Source organism: Triticum urartu, chromosome 6 (genome assembly GCF_003073215.2).
Source record: "Triticum urartu cultivar G1812 chromosome 6, Tu2.1, whole genome shotgun sequence".
Classification (NCBI taxonomy): Eukaryota; Viridiplantae; Streptophyta; class Magnoliopsida; order Poales; family Poaceae; genus Triticum; species Triticum urartu.
Window position 1 is genome coordinate 22,719,405 of NC_053027.1, and position 23,479 is coordinate 22,742,883.

General features: G+C 42.2%; 1 pseudogene; it reads left to right on the top strand.

The window, feature by feature from the left end:
• The first annotated feature begins 11,660 nt into the window (after positions 1 to 11,660).
• Positions 11,661 to 12,773, top strand: LOC125516004 (annotated as a pseudogene).
• Positions 12,774 to 23,479: the final 10,706 nt, after the last annotated feature.

A 23,479-nucleotide genomic window follows, 5' to 3' on the forward strand; every position in this document is an offset into this window, starting at 1 on the left:
TCTATGGCGATGTCACTAGCGACAAATGGAGCCTCTTCCTCACCCCGTCCGCTATCACCCAGCACGACAGCCGACGCTAATTGGGTAGGTGGGGTGTTGATTTTCATACCTAACTGTGTGCTCGTGTGTGTGCTCCCGGCCGCCCCCAGACAAAGCAGACTCTTTGGCCACAACAGGACCCACCCATTGCAATCACCAAGCCGCTGCGGGGTCTCGTCGTCATTCCCCTAGTACCGGAGGAGCCATATTCTCGTGGCCCGGTTTGACACTAGCCATGAAAACTTTGAAGACGTCCGGGGGGATTGGTCGGCTATGGAACAATGGTTCCTTCGGCTTCATTATCGTCACCTTCCCCATGTCCACCTTTTGGTCGCCAATGTTGTACAATATGGTGCACGGGGTTACATCAGCCTGCAAAGACATTTCTGCGATGTGAGACATCCGAAAAGCAACGAAAACGGGAGATTATACATTTATGGAAGAGGGCCGGTGTGACAGATACCGTGAGGGCGTCGAGCTCAGCCAAAGATGAAGGACAGCTGAGCACGGTCGGTGTCGGAGCCGGTGCGGGAGCCGGTGCAGGTGCAGGTGCTGGTGCAACGCTAGTCGAGCTGCTCCCAAAGAAGTCAACAATGGGAAAGTCCGCTGCATTTTTTCTGGATTTTGCATGCTCCAATTGAAAACGGCGGGAACCAAGACAATACACATATCTGCAACCACCTGTTTTGTGGCAGCTACCGCTGTCGTGACAGTCTTAGATGATTTCTTCTCAACTGCAATCTCAACCTTCTTGTCGATGTTTTCTTCAGTTAGCCTCCATCTTTCCTTTCTCTCCTCCGTGGTCTCACGGTAGCACTTCTTCCACGTGGCCCCGTCTCCGACACCGTGAACGCGTCCATACGATGACCGAGTCTCCACCGGGAGTCCTTTCAATATGTTCAATGCCCGGTTGAATGGAGTGTCCCACTTGGGCCTCGCCAACGCCTCAGACGGCGAGTCGCTTTCGGCCGCAATCTTGTGCTGCTCTCTCTACAAAAGGAACAAGGATCATTTACAAATATGACTAAACGTGCAGTCGAATTGATCAGAACCTAAAATTACCAGCAGTCTCATGAACTCTGTCGTGATCGGGTCCATCTTGAAAACCTTCTTGACCGAGTCCCAATGGTGCCGTGCCCTGAGGACGTCATGCTCCTACGGGACGGTGAAGTCCGCCAAGGGGTCTGGGATGCCAGACTTTCACGTTCCGTGTCCTCCTTGGCCCATATGGACCTCTTCCTGCCGTAACAACGGCTTCCGAGGTGGTGGTGCCCCATGTTCCTTTGTTGAAACCCCTTCATGTACTTCGACTTTGTTTTGGCAGTTTCGGCCTCGCAAGCCACCTTGAATATTTCAAAGTGCTCTCCCGTGATTGTCGGATTATCCTTTACAATCTCGGAGTAGGGTTGATATGTCTCCAATGTATCTATTATTTTTGATTGCTCCATGCTATATTATCTACTGTTTTGGACATTATTGGGCTTTATTATCTACTTTTATATTATATTTTGGACTAACCTATTAACCGGAGGCCCAGCCCAGAATTGCTGTTTTTTTTGCTTGTCTTAGGGTTTCAAAGAAAAGGAATATCAAACGGAGTCCAAACGGAATGAAACCTTCGGGAACATGATTTTCTCAACGAACAAGACCCAGGAGACTTGGACCCTACATCAAGACACAAAAGAGGAGGCCACGAGGTAGGGGGCGCGCTTACGCTCCCCAGGCGCGCCATCCACCCTCGTGGGGCCCCTGTTGCTCCACCGATGCACTCCTTCCTCCTATATATACCTACGTACCCCCAAACGATCAGATACAGAGCAAAAACCCTAATTCCACCACCGCAACTTTCTGTATCCACGAGATCCTATCTTGGGGCCTATTCCGGAGCTCCGTCGGAGGGGGCATCGATCACGGAGGGCTTCTACATCAACACCATAGCCTCTCCGGTGAAGTGTGAGTAGTTCACCTCAGACCTACGGGTCCATAGTTATTACCTAGATGGCTTCTTCTCTCTTTTTGGATCTCAATACAATGTTCTCCCCCTCTCTTGTGGAGAACTATTCGATGTAATCTTCTTTTTGCGGTGTGTTTATTGAGACCGATGAATTATGGGTTTATGATCAAGTCTATCTATGAATAATATTTGAATCTTCTCTGGATTATTTTATGTACGATTTTTTATCGTTGCAAGTCTCTTCGAGTTATCAGTTTGGTTTGGCCTACTAGATTGATCTTTCTTACAATGGGAGAAGTGCTTAGCTTTGGGTTCAATCTTCCGGTGTCCTTTCCCAGTGACAGTAGGGGCAGCAAGGCATGTATTGTATTGTTGGCATCGAGGACAACAAGATGGGGTTTTCATCATATTGCATGAGTCTATCCCTCTACATCATGTCATCTTACTTAAGGCGTTACTGTGTTTTTAACTTAATACTCTAGATGCATGCTGGATAGTGGTCGATGAGTGGAGTAATAGTAGTAGATGCAGGCATGAGTCGATGTACTTGTCTCGGACGTGATGCCTATATAGATGATCATACCTAGATATTCTCATAACTATGCTCAATTCTGTCAATTGCTCAATAGTAATTTGTTCACCCACCATAGAATAATTATGCTCTCGAGAGAAGCCACTTGTGAAACCTATGGCCCCCGGGTCTATCTTTATCATATTAATCTCCTACTACTTAGTTATTTCCTTTGCTTTTTCCATTGCCTTTATTTTACTTTTCATCTTTATCACAAAAATACCAAACATATTATCTTTATTATATCTATCAGATCTCACTCTCGTAAGTAGCCATGTAAGGATTGACAACCCCTATTCGTGTTGGTTGCGAGGATTTATTTGTTTTGTGCAAGTACGAGGGACTCGCGCGTAGCCTCCTACTAGATTAATAGCTTGGTTCTCAAAAACTAAGGGAAATACTCACGCTACTTTGCTGCATCATCCCTTCCTCTTCGGGGAAAACCAACGCAGTGCTCAAGAGGTAGCAAGAAGGATTTCTGGCGCCGTTGCCGGGGAGATCTACGCAAAAGTCAACATACCAAGTACCCATCACATACCCTTATCTCCCGCATTACATTATTTGCCATTTGCCTCTTGTTTTCCTCTCCCCCACTTCACCCTTGCCGTTTTATTCGCCCTCTCTCTCTATCCTCCCTCTCTTTCTCTATTTGCCTCTTTTTTCCCGCTTGCTTTCTGTTTGCTTGTGTGTTAGTTGCTTGCTTGTCCCGATGGCTCAAGATAATAATAAATTATGTGACTTCACCAATACCAACAACAATGATTTTATTAGCACTCCGATTGCTCCTCTTACCGATGCTGAATCTTGTGAAATTAATACTGCTTTCCTGAATCTTGTCATGAAAGATCTGTTTTCCGGCCTTCCTAGTGAAGATGCCGCTACCCACCTAAATAGATTCGTTGATTTGTGTGACATGCAAAAGAATAAAGATGTGGATAATGATATTGTTAAATTGAAGCTATTTCATTTTTCGCTTAGAGAACATGCTAAAGCTTGGTTTTCGTCTTTGCCTAAAAATAGTATTGATTCATGGAATAAGTGCAAAGATGCTTTTATCTCTAAGTATTTTCCTCCTGCTAAGATCATCTCTCTTAGAAACGATATTATGAATTTTAATCAACTTGATCATGAACATGTTGCACAAGCTTGGGAGAGAATGAAACTAATGATACGTAATTACCCTGCCCATGGTTTAAATTTGTGGATGATTATACAAAATTTTTATGCCGGATTGAACTTTGCTTCTAGAAATCTTTTAGATTTGGCCGCGGGAGGCACCCTTATGGAAATCACTTTAGGAGAAGCTACTAAACTCATAGATAATATTATGGTTAATTATGCTCAACGGCATACTGAAAGATCTACTAATAAAAAGGTGAATGCGATAGAAGAAATTAATGTTTTGAGTGGAATGATGGATGAACTTATGAAATTATTTGCTAATAAGAGTGTTTCTTCTAATCCTAATGATATGCCCTTGTCTAGTTTGATTCAGAATAATAATGAATCTATGGATGTGGATTTTGTTGGTAGGAACAATTTTGGTAACAACGCGTATAGAGGAAATTTCAACCCTAGGCCTTATCCTAGTAATCTCTCTAATAATCATGGTAATTCCTACAACAATTCTTATGGAAATTATAATAAGATAACCTCTGATTTTGAATCTAATATTAAAGAATTTATTACTTCGCAAAAGAATTTCAATCCTTTGATTGAAGAAAAAATGCTTAAGATTGATGATTTGGCTAGGAACGTTGATAGAATTACTCTTGATGTTGATTCTTTGAAACTTAGATCTATTCAACCTAAGCATCATGTCAATGAGTCTCTCAAATCCATGAGAATTTCCATTGATGAGTGCAAAGAAAGAACCGCTAGGATGCGTGCTAAGAAAGATGCCTTTATAATAGCGTGTTCTTCTAGTTCCTATGAAAATAATGATGAAGATCTAAAAGTTATTGATGTGTTCCCTATTAAATCTTTGTTTTGCAATATGAATCTTGATAGTGATGGGACTGAATATGATCCACCTTTACCTAGAAGGAGTTCCAAGAATTCAGAATTTGTTGATCTTGATGCTAAAATTGATAAAGGAGGGATTGAAGAAATTAAAACCCTAGATGTTGCTAAACCCACTATTGTGGATTTCAAGGAATTTAACTATGAAAATTGCTCTTTGATTGATTGTATATCCTTGTTACAATCCGTGCTAAATTCTCCTCATGCTTATAGTCAAAATAAATCGTTTACTAAACATATCGTTGAAGCCTTGATGCAATCTTATGAAGAAAAACTTGAATTGGAAGTTTCTTTCCCTAGAAATCTTTATGATGAGTGGGAACCAACTATTAAAATTAAAATTAAATATCATGAATGCTATGCTTTATCTGATTTGGGTGCTAGTGTTTCCACGATTCCAAAGACTTTGTGTGATTTGTTAGGTTTCCGTGATTTTGATGATTGCTCTTTAAACTTGCACCTTGCGGATTCCACTATTAAGAAACCTATGGGAAGAATTAATGATGTTCTTATTGTTGCAAATAGGAATTATGTGCCTGTAGATTTTATTGTTCTTGACATAGATTGCAATCCTTCATGTCCTATTATTCTTGGTAGACCTTTCCTTAGAACGATTGGTGCAATTATTGATATGAAGGAAGGAAATATTAGATTCCAATTTCCATTAAGGAAAGGCATGGAACACTTTCCTAGAAAGTAAATTAAATTACCTTATGAATCTAGTATGATAGCCACTTATGGATTTCCTAGCAAAGATGGCAATACCTAGATCTATCCTTGCTTGTCATGCCTAGCTAGGGGCGTTAAACGATAGCGCTTGTTGGGAGCCAACCCCATTTTATTTTTATTACTTGATTTTTGCTCCTGTTTAGTAATAAATAATTTATCTAGCCTCTGTTTTTGTTGTGTTATTTGTGTTTAATTAGTGTTTGTCCCAAGTAGAACCGTTGGGAAGACTTGGGGAAAGTCTTGTTACACTTGCTGTAAAAAACAGAAACTTCAGCGCTCACGAGAACTGCTGCCATTTTTATTTGGAAAGTGTTATTTAGTTAATTATTTTTTCAGATGATTAATATATAAATTCCTCACGTCCAGCAATTTATTTTAGAATTTTTGGGGTTCCAGCTCTTTAGCTAGCTACAGATTACTACAGACTGTTTTGTTTTTGAAAGATTCTGTTTTCCGTGTGTTGTTTGCTTATTTTGATGAAGCTATGGCTAGTAAAATAGTTTACAAACCATAGAGAAGTTGGAATACAGTAGGTATAACACCACTATAAATAAAGAATGAGTTCATTACAATACCTTGAAGTGGTCTTTTATTTTCTTTCGCTAATGGAGCTCACGAGATTTTCTACTTTAAGTTTTGTGTTGTGAAGTTTTCAAGTTTTGGGTAAAGATTTGATGGATTATGGAACAAGGAGTGACAAGAGCCTAAGCTTGGGGATGCCCATGGCACCCCCAGGATAATATAAGTACACCTAAAAGCCAAAGCTTGGGGATGCCCCGGAAGTCATCCCCTCTTTCATCTACTTCTATCGGTAACTTTACTTGGAGCTATATTTTTATTCGCAACAAGATATGTGTTTTGCTTGCAGCGTCTTGTATTATTTGACTCTTTATATTTTAGTTTACCACAATCATCCTTGCTATACACACCTTTTGAGCGAGCCATACATGATTTGGAATTTTTTAGAATACTCTATGTGCTTCGCTTATATCTTCTGAGTTATATAGTTTTGCTCTAGTACTTCACTTATATCTTTTAGAGCACGGTGGTGAATTTGTTTTATAGAAACTATTGATCTCTCATGCTTCACTTAGATTATTTTGAGATTCTTAATAGCATGGTAATTTGCTTAAAATCCTAATATGCTAGGTATTCAAAGTTAGTAAAATTTTCTTAAGAGTGTTTTGAATACTAAGAGAAGTTTGATGCTTGATGATTGTTTTGAGATATGGAGGTAATAATATCAAAGTCGTGCTAGTTGAGTAGTTGTGAAATTGAGAAATACTTGTGTTGAAATTTGCATGTCCCGTAGCATGCATGTATGGTAAACGTTGTGTAACAAATTTGAAACATGAGGTGTTATTTGATTGTCTTCCTTATGAGTGGCGGTCGGGGACGAGCGATGGTCTTTTCCTACCAATCTATCCCCCTAGCAGCATGCGCGTAGTACCGAGGTTTTTGATGACTTGTAGATTTTTGCAATAAGTATGTGAGTTCTTTATGACTAATGTTGAGTCCATGAATTATACGCACTCTCACCCTTCCATCCTTGCTAGCCTCTTCGGTACCGTGCATTGCCCTTTCCCACATTGAGTGTTGGAACAAACTTCCCCGGTGCATCCAAACCCCGTGATATGATACGCTCTTCCACACATAAACCTCCTTATATCTTCCTCAAAACAGCCACCATACCTACCTATTATGGCATTTCCATAGCCATTCCGACATATATTGCCATGCAACTTTCCACCATTCCGTTCATCATGACACATTCATCATTGTCATATTGCTTAGCATAATCATGTAGTTGACATAGTATTTGTGGCAAGGCCACCGTTCATAATTCTTTCATACATGTCACTATTGTTCCATTGCATATCCCGGTACACCGCCGGAGGCATTCATATAGAGTCATACTTTGTTCTAGTATCGAGTAGTAATTATTGAGTTGTAAATAAATAGAAGTGTGATGATCATCATTAATAGAGCATGGTCCCAAAAAGAGAAAAAAGGAAGGGCCAAAAAAAGGCCAAATAAAAAAAATATAAAAAAGGGGGGCAATGCTACTATCCTTTTTTTCCACACTTGTGATTCAAAGTAGCACCGTAATCTTCATGATAGAGAGTATCTTGATTTGTCACTTTCATATACTAGTAGGAATTTTTCATTATAGAACTTGGCTTGTATATTCCAACAATGGGACTCCTCAAGTGCCCTAGGTCTTCGTGAGCAAGCAAGTTGGATGCACACCCACTTAGTTTCTTTTGTTGAGCTTTCATACATTTATAGCTCTAGTGCATCCGTTGCATGGCAATCCCTACTCCTTGCATTACATCAATCGATGGGCATCTCCATAGCCCATTGATTAGCCTCGTTGATGTGAGACTTTCTCCTTTTTGTCTTCTCCACATAACCCGAGTCATTATATTCTATTCCACCCATAGTGTTATGTCCATGGCTTGCAAACATATATTGCGTGAAAGTTTATAGGTTTGAGATCACTAAAGTATGAAACAATTGCTTGGCTTGTCATCGGGGTTGTGCATGATGAGAGCATTCTTGTATGACGAAAATGAAGCATGAATAAACTATATGATTTTGTAGGGATGAACTTTCTTTGGCCATGTTATTTTGAGAAGACATAATTGCTCAGTTAGTATGCTTGAAGCATTATTATTTTTATGTCAATATGAACTTTTGTCTTGAATCTTTCGGATCTGAATATTCATACCACAATTAAGAAGAATTACATTAAAATCATGCCAAGTAGCACTCCGCATCAAAAATTCTGTTTTTATCATTTACCTACTCGAGGACGAGCAGGAATTAAGCTTGGGGATGCTTGATATGTCTCCAACGTATCTATAATTTTTGATTGCTCCATGCTATATTATCTAATGTTTTGGACAATATTGGGCATCATTATCCACTTTTATATTATTTTTGGGACTAACCTATTAACCTATTATCTACTGTTTTGGACAATATTGCCCAGATTTGATGTTTTTTTCCCTGTTTTAGGGTTTCAAAGAAAAGGAATATCAAACGGAGTCCAAACGGAATGAAACCTTCGGGAACGTGATTTTCTCAACGAACAAGACCCAGGAGACATGGACCCTCCGTCAAGACACAAAAGAGGGGCCACGAGGTAGAGGGCGTGCCTACCCCCCCCCGCGCCCTGCACCCTCGTGGGCCCCCTGTTGCTCCACCGACGTACTCCTTCCTCCTATATATACCTATGTACCCCGAAACGATCATATACGGAGCCAAAACCCTAATTCCACCGCCGCAACTTTCTGTATCCACGAGATCCCATCTTGGGGCCTGTTCCGGAGCTCCGCCGGAGGGGGCATCGATCATGGAGGGCTTCTACATCAACACCATAACCTCTCCGATGAAGTGTGAGTAGTTCACCTCAGCCCTACGGTTCCATAGTTATTAGCTAGATGGCTTCTTCTCTCTTTTTGGATCTAAATACAATTTTCTCCCCCTCTCTCGTGGAGAATTATTCGATGTAATCTTCTTTTTGCGGTGTGTTTGTTGAGACCGATGAATTATGGGTTTATGATCAAGTCTATCTATGAATAATATTTCAATCTTCTCTGAATTATTTTATGTATGATTGGTTATCTTTGCAAGTCTCTTCGAATTATCAGTTTGGTTTGGCCTACTAGATTGATCTTTCTTGCAATGGGAGAAGTGCTTAGCTTTGGGTTCAATCTTGCGGTGTCCTTTCCCAGTGACAGTAGGGGCAGCAAGGCACATATTGTATTGTTGCCATCGAGGACAACAAGATGGGGTTTTCATCATATTGCATGAGTCTATCCCTCTACATCATGTTATCTTGCTTAAGGCGTTAATCTGTTTTTAACTTAATACTCTAGATGCATGCTGGATAGCGGTCGATGAGTGGAGTAATAGTAGTAGATGCAGGCAGGAGCGGTCTACTTGTCTCGGATGTGATGCCTATATACATGATGATACCTAGATATTCTCATAACTATGCTCAATTCTGTCAATTGCTCAACAGTAATTTGTTCACCCACCGTAGAATACTTATGCTCTCGAGGGAAGCCACTAGTGAAACCTATGGCCCCGGGTCTATCTTTATCATATTAATCTCCTACTACTTAGTTATTTCCTTTGCTTTTTACTTTGCCTTTATTTTACTTTGCATCTTTATCACAAAAATACCAATAAAATTATCTTTATCATATCTATCAAATCTCACTCTCGTAAGTGGCCGTGTAGGGATTGACAACCCCTATTCGCGTTGGTTGCGAGGATTTATTTGTTTTGTGCATGTACGAGGGACTCCCGCGTAGCCTCCTACTGGATTGATACCTTGGTTCTCAAAACCTGAGGGAAATACTTACCCTACTTTGCTGCATCATCCCTTCCTCTTCGGGGAAAACCAACGCAGTGCTCAAGAGGTAGCAAGGGTTCTTTTTGTCGACGATCCGATGTTTCAACCTTGTTTTCCAGGCGGCCAACGCGTCGCTAAACTTGGGCATGGCGTGTTTGTTTATCTTCTTCATTGCCAGCTCCTTATCTGGATCTTTATTATCCTTTTCACTGCGGTCAGGGAACAAGAATATCTGGTGCAGCTTCTTTAGAAGGGAGGGCCTCATATTATCTATCTTCTGTAGTTTCCCATCGTTGATCGTGGCAGTTGTCCGTACGATGCAACCTATTTGATTGCCGTAGCACGATTGCGCTTCCTCGGGCGCTATTGTCTCAAAAATACCGCTGTCCATCTCCGTGACCACCAGTCTAGTACTCATGAGCTGGTTTGGGCGCCGTGGCCTCTTTGCTTTCGGTTCTAAACCAGCTCCGCTAGTCTCGGCGCCGGTCTCAGTCTCATCGCCGGTCTGCATGTCGGTATCAGTCCCCGATGCGACAGCACAGTTGCTGCAACATGGGTAAGGGAGACCACATCAGTTCTGGGGGGGGTCTGAAAATTGGGACACACTTTCGCGCATCGCGGGCCGCCTCTCAGACAACTACTGGGGAGGCGGCGGAGTACCTGGGTGCGCGGAGAATCCCCGGGAACTCGGTGACCAACTTCCTTCCCGTGTGGCGCATGGAAACGACGGCGACCCCGGCGAAGAGCAGCTTAGCCGCGAGCTGGACAGCCTCGTCCACCTCCTATGTTGGGACCTCCCCGCGAGTGTTGTGGGGCCGCCGCTCGGATGGCTTCTGGAAGGCGCTTGTACATGGGCACAGGGTGAATCCCGGCGAGAGCTGGCCATTGGTGCGCGCAAGTAGACGACGACGTCCCGGATTAGAATTGAAAGATTGAGAAGAAGCAGACTTGAGCCTGCAGGGAAAGGATAAGGTGACGATGAAGTCTCCACTCGTTCGGGGCGACACGCGTACTGAATGTATGACAAACGTGACGTGGCAGGGACCCCAAGATACTCCCTCCATTTATTTTTAGTCTGCATATAAAGTTTGGTCAAAGTCAAGATTTGTAAATTTTAACTAACTTTATAATAAAAAAATATCAACATTCACAATATGAAATAATTATTACCAGCTGCGTCATGAAATGCATTTCCATACTATATAGTTTTGGTATTGTAGATGTTCATATTTTTTTATATAAATGGGAAGTAGAGGCACTCTTCCATATAATGAAGTTTATAATATTTGTGCTTATATTGTACTATAATTGTTTAAATAACTTAGCATATGTTCAGATGTATGATATCTGTAATTTAAGCGCTTGAATTTTACATATAAATATTTATTAATAAATATGTACCCCTATAATAGCTAGGCCTTGCAGTTGCACGGGTAGATGACTAGTGATTACAATCTTGTTTGTGTGCAAGTCAAGCTTATCTAGTTTACACGTAACAACTTGTAGAACATGTTTATGCTTGCTAATAACTTCTAGAACACTACAACACTTGACATGTAAAAGGAATTTGATGAGTCATGGCCTACTAACGCAAGTTACATTACTAGTCTTATATCTATCTTAACAGACCACACAAGACTACAAACTAAGTACCGTGACAGCCATGCTTATCTAGTTTATGCGTAACAATTTGCAGAAAATTACAAACTTAGTTTTAGAAAAATAGGCAATCCAGATTAGTGTTTGAGCTGTAAAGTGAATAAGATGAGTCATGCGTGTTATCACACCTTTTTGGTGGTGGAATGATAGTGCAACAACAAGGAACTTTAATGAACAGTCCAAGAATACACTTGTAAGTAGTGCCACCAAACAGAACATACCAAATGATGATTTTGAGAAGCATCCAAGCACTTTCCACACAAACAAATGCCAATTGTGAAAGAGATCATTCCATGACAGCTATAAATAGCCCCGTAGCATGACGATCATCCTTCCTCATCCATCATTCTCATAAGTAGAGCGCATCATTTAAGCCAAGCAAGCTGTGGTCAATACAAATCCACCATGAAGACATTTCTCATCCTTGCCCTCCTTGCTATCGTGGCGACCACCGCCACAACTGCAGTTAGAGTTCCAGTGCCACAATTGCAGCCACAAAATCCATCTCAGCAACAACCACAAGAGCAAGTTCCATTGGTACAACAACAACAATTTCTAGGGCAGCAACAACCATTTCCACCACAACAACCATATCCACAGCCGCAACCATTTCCATCACAACAACCATATCTGCAGCTGCAACCATTTCCGCAGCCGCAACTACCATATTCGCAGCCACAACCATTTCGACCACAACAACCATATCCACAACCGCAACCACAGTATTCGCAACCACAACAACCAATTTCACAGCAGCAGCAACAGCAACAACAACAACAACAACAACAACAACAACAAGAACAACAAATCCTTGATCAAATTTTGCAACAACAACTGATTCCATGCATGGATGTTGTATTATAGCAACACAACATAGCGCATGGAAGATCACAAGTTTTGCCACAAAGTACTTACCAGCTGTTGCAAGAATTGTGTTGTCAGCACCTATGGCAGATCCCTGAGCAGTCGCAGTGCCAGGCCATCCACAATGTTGTTCATGCTATTATTCTGCATCAACAACAAAAACAACAACAACAACCATCGAGCCAGGTATCCTTCCAACAGTCTCAGCAACAATATCCATTAGGCCAGGGCTCCTTCCGGCCATCTCAGCAAAACCCATAGGCCCAGGGCTCTGTCCAGCCTCAACAACTGCCCCAGTTCGAGGAAATAAGGAACCTAGCGCTACAGACGCTACCTGCAATGTGCAATGTCTACATCCCTCCATATTGCACCATCGCGCCATTTGGCATCTTCGGTACTAACTGAGAAGAAAATAACTATAGTACTAGATATATGAAACACCGTTTTCTTAGTCCATGGTTTGGTCGTTGTAGCGGTGAAAAAATAATGTGACATGCACTATCATGTAAGAACCCGAACTATACTAGTTCAAACTTGGGAATAAAAGACAAACACAGGTCTTGTCTACATATTTATGTTGCATCTATTTATATATTAAAAGTAATATAAGGTGAACCAGGAGCAAGGTAAATATGCTAGAAAATTGCACGTTAATTAGAAATTACTAGCCCTTGATCTGGTAAATCTTAACAAATAGAATTATCTTGACCGTTAGATTTATCTAACATATATAATGCTCTGGGCCTCCAACGACTGTACGTGACACATCTGAACGCACATATGTTAAAGAAAATATATTTGGTAAATGGTGGGCCTCTTTAAAAAGAGAACTTACGTACATACACCAACTAAGAAACACACATACATGTAAACGGGAAAAGGATGAGATTTTCTCACGTACGTGTGTTGATGCTTAAAAGTGGCACGATCATAAAGCAGCATGCCGGGGCGAAAACCTTGCCGGGGTAAAATCTTGCCGGTGTGAAAGCTTGCCGGTGTGAAGGCTTGCCGGCGTGGAAAGCTTGCCGGCACAGAAAGATCGCCGGTGCTTGCCGGTGTGAAATCTTGCCGGGGAAGAAACATTGTCAGGGAGGAACCCTTGCCGGAGTACAAACCTTGCCGGAGTGAAACCTTGCCGGTGTGAAAGCATGCCGGGTAGAAACATTGCCGGTGTGGAAAGCTTACTCGGATGGAAAACTTGCCGGGTTGGAGGCTGTGATAGTCAATCGAACGAGAAGTTGAAGATGGGCTCAAATGGTTATTCAGATGATCTCCGATGGAAAAATGATCTACATGGGTTGTCTTCGTCTCGTCGAAATGATCAATTTTGATATAAAAATCATTCAAATCCGAGTTCGTATGAAAAATTTAGAGCAATCGGAGTGCAGCCCTGTCACGAGGCGAGATGTGGCGCGCCCCACCACACACATGTCTGAAGGGTAGCGCGAGGAAATAGCCTGTGTTGCGAGACCGATCTCACCCTCAAGATGATCTTTGATCAAAAAACCTTCAACATGAAAGTTGTTCGTCTCGTCGAAACGGTGTCAAGATTGCTTTTGGGCTTGTTTTCATCCGGGATCGTTTACCACTTCAAAAAAGACCCGAAAGGTGCAGCCAGTTTAAACCGAACAGTTTTGGAAAGTTTGGATAAACCAGTCCGAATTTGACTAGGGCTTTGGACGTGAATTGATGTAATTTTCTTGTAAGGAAAGCCTAGATAAATTCTTTTCTTGTACGGGAAGTGCAGCTGCCTCTTATATATGTTGGGGGTGACGGCCGATTGAAACAACACACAATCGAATAAACACATCTACTACTTTTTCATGTTCATCTACTTTTTATCTCTCCCTTGTATCTTTCTTCTCGTTCTTCGCTAGTTCTTCATGCTGGAGGGCTGCGGATCCACGAGGCTCTAGGGGCGAGCGAATCGACCTAGGGCAGCCCATAGCCGCCGCAATCCCTGACGGGGTACCTCCCGGGTGCGCGGGGTTCGGGTCTGCAAAAGCGCCCGCTGACTGTCTTGCGTATCACGCTGTCGGTCGGGTCTCCTTCGACGTGAGCTGCGGTGCATCACCCCCGGCGTCGAGGGTACACGTGACGTGTTTGTGTGCGAACACACTTTTTGCTGACTCCGCTGGGGATGAAGCTTTGAACAGTCTCCAGCCTGTTCTTGCTACGAGGAGAGCGTCATCAAGCGGCTGCAATCTACAACGGTAACATGTATCATCAATCTCCTTGCGTAGATGCAAATAGCCATTATGTTGATGTTCCTAGATCTTTCAACGGACATGTGATGTCGGCCAGCCCTAATGAGCAAAGGCCTACTAGTTATTCCATTCGAGAAACTTGGAATTTAGAGAATCGTGACATGCAACTTATGAATCTGAACTTTCGTGCATCGGCAACAACTTTCAATATGCCGGTGAACAACACGATTTGTTCGAGTGATCAATATAGGACTCCTCATGTACAGGAGGGTATCTCAAAGTTTTATCCATCGGCAGCCGGCTCGCAATATGCGGGTTCATCCCCAAACATGCCAATGAATGGGGGAATCGGCCATGCTTCTGTTAGCTATTTGGCTAGTTATCCTCAAACATCATTTACTACACCACATCAGATTAATTGTTCAGTGGCGTATGAAACTAAAAATATTCATAAATCGGCTCACGTTCACGGTCATGGCCGAGTGAATGGAGATACTATAGGAGCATATGTGCCTAATATTGCAGGAGATGAGGTGGCTGTGGCTGCATTAAAAAATTTAGCCCAAAATAAGAAGATTAGTGCTATTTGCCTTGAGCAAGACGATAAGGGATTGGTTCCTGATTATGAGGCAATAAGAGCTAGGGTTTTGAAAGAAGACCAAGTGTTGCCGATTGATCAAATTGTCGAGAGAAATATTCAACAATGATGCACATGCCTTCACCTATCATTGCAGCATGTTATACACCCCCTGTACAAGCGCAAAATTTCGGCAACATCAATTCATTGCCGAAAGATCCTAAAAGTATTGGGGGGCAAGCCGATCCAAGCAGGGTTGAGTTTAAAGAAAAATATGTAGCCCAAGTGGACCAGATCAAGCCAAAGCTCACAGGGAATAGAGTCAACGAATTTACTACACCTAACCTTGAGGAATTACTAGCAGAATATCGACAGGCCTACGAAGCACTCAAGAAGAAACGTGGAGAGGGAAATTTGCAAGAATACGTCAAGTGCCTTCCTCCATGTAGCAACCATGTTGGCCCTTCTACACTGTTGAGGCAAGATAAAAAAGAAGCTTTGCAAGCAAACCAGCAAAAAAGGATTCACTCGGCTAATACGGTGGATTCGGTTGAAACCGGATTGAGCAACGGGATGTTTAAGGCCGAGTGCGTTGCATCGTGCCAACCGAGTGCATCGTTCCAGACGAGTGCATCACCATCTAACGCCGAGTGCATCAAGCCAACTATTGCCTCGTGTACCAAAATAGAAGATGCAAGCTTGGCTGAGCAAAGGAACGACAAACGCAACAAATTGGTTGTGCTCGATTTTTCTGGATGTAAGGGAGCTTACATGCTACCTTATGAGTTTCGTGCTAAAGATATTGATGAGCATCAAGAACACAGTAATGGCTGAGCACAGTTCAGTTAACGATGAACATCAAGACCAGGAAAATGCGGCCGAGCAAAGTTCAACTGACAAAGAGCGTCCGAGTGAAATCCACTCAGGCAATCCAACTGAAATATACTCGGGCAATTCGAGTGAAATATACTCAAGCAATCTGAGTGATGAGGCACCAGATCCAGAAAAAGAGGAAGAGGCACTGGAGAATTATTCAGAAGTGGAGCAATGTATTGTTCCAGTGGTGCAACCATCTTCTCCTTCCAACGTCTTCACAAAGGTACACCTAGCAGATAGTTTACTCAATTTTCGATTCGGTCAAAATCATATTGTTGATGCACCTATTAGTAAGATTCTAATTAATTTTGAAAGACCAATTGAAATGAGTAATCTTTTTGTTAGGATGGATCTTGTCACTAATCATGATAGTCAACACATGGTATCGTTCATAGAGGCTAATAGTGACAACTTATCAAAACCAAAGTTGTTCTTGTCATGCCAACTGAACTTTGTATTCATATGGAAAACTTTGTTTGTTTCATGCCTGGCTAACATTTGGACTCATATGAGCCGTATATTCTATAATTATTTTAGTTGCAGAAACATAAAGCCAGGTCCAAAGTCCTTCGAAGCCGATTCAAATGCATCAGGAAAAGAAGATGAATCTTTCCCAATTGATAAAATTGGCGAGCAAAAATATGGTTTTACAACAATGCATATGCCTTCACCTAATACTACATCATATTATACAGCCCCTACACAATTGCAAAGTTTCGGCAACACCCATGTGCCATTGCCAAAAGAATCTAAAAGCAATGGGGGACAATCGTATCCGAAGTGGGCTGAAAATGAGAAAAAGATTAAAGCCAATTTCGCCGCTCGCCGCCAGAAACAAAAAGAAACAAAATTGGCTCATGTGAAAGAAGCATTGCCAATTGGTAGAAGCAATGTAAAGAAAGATGATTCAGAACATGAAAGTACTCTGGTTAAAAGAGCCGAATCAAGAAGTATATATTCTGAATCCATCAAATGCAAAGGGGCAAGCATTATTGAGAAAGGGCATGGCAAGCATAGCAAAGCGACCATACTTGATTTTTCTAAAGTTAATGGAACCTACTTCCTGCCCTATGAGTTTCGTGCCAGAGAAATTGATGAACTTCAAGGACAAGAACAAGTAGCCGAACAAAGTTCGGCCGACAAAAATCTTCAACGTAATGATGCACAGAATCAAGAAAAAGATGATGAAGAAGCGTTGGGGAGCCATCCAAAGGCGGAGCAAGATATTGTTCAAGTCACACCACCATCGTGCTCTCCCAATATATTTGAAGAGGTATGTTTAGCAAGTAATTTACCTATTTTCAGATTTGGTCAGGACTTTATTGTTGATGCTTCTATTAGAAAAATCCTCATAAGTAATTTTGAAAGACCAATGAAGAAGGGTAATTTACTTGCTAGCAATAAAGTTGTTATTGAGCATATCGGTCAACCCATTACGCCATTTATAAAGACCGATAGTGACTTATTATTACAGCCAAAGCTTTCCCCGTTGCTTTATCTAAAGTTCATATCTATTTGGGTAGCTTTGCTTATTTCATACCTGGCTTGCACTTGGTCTCAATTGAGACATGTGTGTTCTAACTATTTTCATTTTAGAAATTTAAAGCCAAGATTAAATTCTGTTGAGAAAACCGATGCTAGTATAATATCTTACCCAAAGACATCGGAGATAGAGTGCAAAACACAATGCATAGCCGAATGGTGTGATGCAAAATCTGAACCATTTGTTTGCTTAATTCCAAAGCCGTTCTCACAGCAAGATCAGCTAGAAAACAAGAAGTATACCTTCAATTCAAGCATGTGTGTTCAAATATTTGATTTGTTGCTGAAAAAAATTACATTACAATTCTTGATCACCATGTTAAGCCATCAATCCAAGGACGAATGTATTGTAAGTTGCATGATTCGTCCAAGCATAATTTTGAGGATTGCAACATGTTTCATCAAATAGTTAAATCGGCCATTGAAAAAGGACAATTGAAGTTTGTTGAAACACCAAGAGATGACCAGTCTATTCCGATTGGTCCCGATGGCAAAAAGTTTTTGCATCGGCTGCTTCAAGCCGATCCACTTAAAGAGAAGGTAAAAACTGCAGGTGATGGGATCAAGCTTTCAAGTAAAGAAGTTGTTGAAGAGCATAATGAACATAATCTTGAGGGTGAGAATTCCATCGAAGCTACAATGGAGACGCCAAGGACTGGGGGGCAACAAGCAAATCCAATGAAGCAAACCAAAAGAAAACAAAGGCCGAAATAAGCGCAAGTGTAAAAGATCAAAAATCACCTTCGCTGAACTATTGGAGAAATATCAAAAGAAGAGTGAAGGGAAGAATGCTTATCGGCACAATCATGCAAAGAAACCAAAATCACCCCCAAGGCGCAAATATGAGGATCGGTATTGGCAAAGTGAGAGTTTCAATGCAACATATTCATATCCTTATTTTGGGCCGCCAATGCCAATGCCGTGGATGCCTCCCTATGCTCATGTAGATCCATGTTCATCATGGGACATGTATGATACAAGGGCACATTCTCCATCTTATTTTAGACCATCTCACCAATATTATGCAGCTCCGAGAAGATCAACATTTGAACAGTCACATGTTAAAGACCGTTTCAATTATAAGGAATCGGTCCGGACACCATGGATGAAAAAAGAGGTGGTCAAGCAAGTCTACCGCGTGAAAAGAGATGGTCGTAAGTGTGCTACTTCAGATTTGATCTCAAATAATAAAGAGCCAATTAAAGTGTTGACATTGGCTACAAAAGGCAATGAGACGAAGCAACCAATTATTGAGGGTCAAAGTGCCAAATCTGAAGAAAAGAAGTTGACAGTGCACAAGGTCAAAAAGGAATTGCCATTGGTCAGAACAGAATCACAGCCGAGATGCCCACTCGGCTTATCGTATTGGCAAAAGAGGGAATTACACAAACTTAGTGCACAAGAACTTGAAGAAAGGAACATGGCATGGGTTCCCAAAGGAAGTGCTCAAAATAAGAATTATGTGCATGCCTCCATTACAAGAAGTGCGGCAAAAGTGAAGAAGGAAAAGAGTAAAAACTATGAAGGACCAAGCCGAAGGATTCAACATCTTTGGTCTACACATTATCCATATTCTTCAACTATGCCGTTAACGCCTATGCCATGGAATTCGTCATCAGGTATGATTGGTAACCCTCAATGGGCTTATTTTAATCCATGGATGCAATATAATTTCTCACGTCATGAAAGGGTATTACCAAGTCACTATACATTTGATTAGCTACAAGTTTGTTGCTGATCCAAAGGGCCGAAATACTTGATTTGTCATTTCATTTGTTTATTTCGGCTATATGTGCTTTGAATGAAGTTTACATGGTAATGGCCGATGATATTTATCTATCGTCCTAAGAGTATGTCAATGCATGGACGGTGTAGCATTCTAATATCGTCCTTAGTTTGATTGGAGAGCGAGACAAGGTACGTGCTCATGAAAATTTATATGTATGCCTATATTATGATTGAATGGCGTTGAGACATCATGACCGATGTCATGGAATATATGCTGCATAGACCAATTCATAGCTGCAGAATTGGTTGGTGGGCTTATACTTTGTTTGGATATGATTTGGCTTATGCATCTTTGAGATCTATAAGAGGCGAAATCATAGTTGATTTTGTTACTGAACATCGGATTATGTCATGCATAATATTAATATTAGCCTTGTCTCTCTAGTACTATGGAGATTATGTTTTGATGGTTCAATTCATAGCAATGGCCAAAGTGTTGGTGTTGTTTATATATTTCCTTATGGTACTATTTTTTGAAGCCACGTGCCGCTTAGAATATTTTTATGCACGATTAATCAAGGCCGAATATGCATTGTTATTCGGATTGACTCTTTTACTTGCTATAGGTGTTATACATATTGAGGCTTTTGGTGATTCGTTCTGAGTAGTGCAACAAATATCCAAGGATTATCAATGTGTTTTGATGAATCACTTATAGTTTATCTTGGGTTATGTCTAGATGAAGAATTTACCTTGGGTTGCATTAAAATTGTTCATATATTTAGACATGACAATTGGAGAGAGTTGGCATAGCAAGCATCCGGCTACCATGTCCATCATGTTGTATTGCATTTCTCTCAATAGCCGATGCTTAGTCTTGTCAACATAGGTAAGGCCGAACCGAAGTCCAGAACTTTGGCCACTAATGAAATTTTTATGCAAGCGAAAGTAAGGATTGGAGAAAGTTTATTGTTGATTGTCTACAAAATCCTAGCAAAAGGGTGAACAATATGGTTCGGAGGATGACATTGAGATACATATCTATGGAACTTTATCACCAGATTGTTAATGAAGCTGAGAAGGTTTCACCCAAGTTTGCATCAGAAAGTTCACACAAGACATGGCTGATATATACTTATCGTCCTAAGAACATATAAATGGCCGATGGAGTCTTGACATCGTCCTTAGAACAAACTTGGTACAAGTATTTTTCGGCACGCTAGCTTTACCAAAAAACAGGGGGCATGTGTTGACGCTCAAAAGTGGCACGATCATAAAGCAGCATGCCGGGGCAAAAACCTTGCCGGGGTAAAATCTTGCCGGTGTGAAAGCTTGCCGGTGTGAAGGCTTGCTGGCGTGGAAAGCTTGCCGGCACAGAAAGATCGCCGGTGCTTGCCGGTCAGGACGGAACCCTTGCCGGAGTGCAAACCTTGCCGGAGTGAAACCTTGCCGGTGTGAAAGCTTGCCGGGTAGAAACATTGCCGGTGTGGAAAGCTTACTCGGATGGAAAACTTGCCGGGTTGGAGGCTGTGATAGTCAATCGAACGAGAAGTTGAAGATGGGCTCAAAAGGTTATTCAAATGATCTCAGATGGAAAAATGATCTACACGGGTTGTCTTCGTCTCGTCGAAACGATCGATTTTGATATAAAAATCGTTCAAATTCGAGTTCGTATGCAAAAGTTAGAGCAATCGGAGTGCAGCCCTGTCACGAGGCGAGATGTGGCGTGCCCCACCAGACACATGTCTGACGGGTAGCGCGAGGAAATAGCCTATGTTGCGAGACCGATCTGACCCTCAAGATGATCTCTGATAAAAAAACCTTCAACATGAAAGTTGTTCGTCTCGTCGAAACGGTCAAGATTGCTTTTGGGCTTGTTTTCATCCGGGATCGTTTACCACCGCCAAAAAGACCCGCAATGTGCAGCCAGTTTAAACCGAACAGTTTTGGAAAGTTCGCATAAACCAGTCCGAATTTGACTAGGGTTTTGGACGTGAATTGATGTAATTTTCTTGTAAGGAAAGCCTAGATAAATTCTTTGCTTGTACGGGAAGTCCACCCGCCTCTTATATATGTTGGGGGTGACGGCCGATTGAAACAACACACAATCGAAGAAACACATCTACTACTTTTTCGTGTTCATCTACTTTTTATCTCTCCCTTGTATTTTTCTTCTCGTTCTTCGCTAGTTCTTCATGCTGGAGGGCTGCGGATCCACGAGGCTCTAGGGCCGAGCTAGCGAATCGACCTAGGGCAGCCCATAGCCGCCGCAATCCCTGACGGGGTCCCTCTCGGGTGCGCGGGGTTTCGGGTCTGCAAAAGCGCCCGCCGACTGTCTTGCGTATCGCGCTGTCGGTCGGGTCTCCTTCGACGTGAGCTGCGATGCATCACCCCCGGCGTCGAGGGTACATGTGACGTATTCGTGTGCGAACAACGTGCTCCCTGGCTCCACCCCGTTGAAAAAATATACATCTGGAGGCCACTTTGTTTCCTCATAAAAAAAAACTTATGTTAAAAAGATTGCATGCATCCCAGGGAAAATAATCAAGAAGAAGTCGGACTCTTCCTTACAAAAACAAGGAACGTGTTAAATTGACTTCAAAGAAAAAAGGAACATGTTAAGTTAAAAAAAACAAGAAACCTGTTAAGTTCGAAAAAAACAAGGAACGTGTTGTCCTAGGAAAGATATGTGTCAAATCTTACAAAAAAAAGAATACACACACGTACGTTCATGCACTTGGAAAATAGAAAAAAAAAGGAACATCACGTATGTATACACTTTGGAAACTAATTACATGACCATGTCTGATATACTCCTCTAATGCTTAATATTAGTGCCTAATAATTTATATTTAAAATTTAATTTACTGATCAAATATCCCCACTGTTTAAATTTTAATTTGGCACATTGTTTGGCTATAGTATGAACCTAAATTTCCTCTTATTATTATATATCATGGTAATAATCTAAAGGCGACTAATCTGTGCCGGTGCACCGGCGCAATCAATTCGGCCGGACACAGCGCGGCCTTTTGATTAGATTGCATTTAACCGTCAGATCTGAAATCGTTTTCTTTCCAATTAAACGGATTCAACCAAACAGCAGAGGGGAAAACAAAGCAGCGCCGCCGCCAACACTAGCCATGGACGATCGATGTAGCAAAACCTTGAAGAACCGCAGCCGGACGTCACCCTCGCCGCTGGTGGCCGCCCTCGCCGTCGGTCACCGCCAGTCGCCGCCCTCCCCGCCTGCGTTTCTCATCGGCTTCATGCATGCAACAACATGCACTCGTGGTTGCAGGCTTGCAGCTCCGGCTCCGGGGGACATGGCCACATCTCCGGTAACGCCGGCCGCCGACCGCAGCACCTGTCGTTGTGGTCGCGTTGTACCTCGCCGTGTGCCCTCCCGAGGCTCTTGCTAGTTCCAACAAAAAACGATACCTGTTGTAGCAAAAAGGTTTATCGCTTCCAGCAAAAAACTTACCGCTACAGCCCGCCATCGTCATTGTAGCAAAAATGTTAACCCGATGTAGCTTCTGTGGTTGCCGACTGCAGCAAAAAATGACGTGGTTGTAGCAAAACACAAAAGAAAAATGCCGGCCGGCCGCTGTGTATGGTGGTAACAAACCCTATAGCCGGTGGTAGCGAAAAACTTCATAGTTTGCAGCAAAAAAATGTTGTCACCCGTCGTCGAGGTTGCATCATCTTCATGAATTATGTCGCAAAAAAACGTTGTCGCCGGTAGTAGCAAATGAAACCGCCGGTAGTAGCAAAACAAGACACTGGTTCCAGCCAAAAAAAAAATCAGCGACAGAACCTTTGGTTGGTTCCAAGAAAAAAACTTGTCGGTTGTAACATCCCTCGCAGCCGGATGTAGCATCTCCCGGGGCTGGTTGCAACACTCCATAAAAAAAGTTGTCTATGAGCGCATCCATGGCGACTGCTGCACCGTCAGCAATGAGGGGAAGAGGAGGCAATGAAAATCGTTCGAGTCGTAGCTCCACAGGACGCGGCTGCAGCATGGGGAGTCCAAAAATCTGTCACAAGCAACATGTGCCTCGCCATCCTCCTGTGCAGGAGAGAGAAGAAAAAGGAATAAGAGGAAGAAGAAAGGAAACGGGAGAAAGAAAAAAGAAACGATTGGTGGTGGGCTGAGGCAATTAGTCAAACGAGAGGCACGCGGGGCCGCAGGATACAGCGCAATCGAACGAAGCGCGCGCGTCCGGCCGAAGACTCGGCCGGACTGCCGGCTGGAAACGTTTCCCTAATCCAAAGGCTTTGTCTGAATGACAAGTCGTCTGGGTTACCGGCTAACTAGAAAAAAGATAAATATGCTAGAGAATTC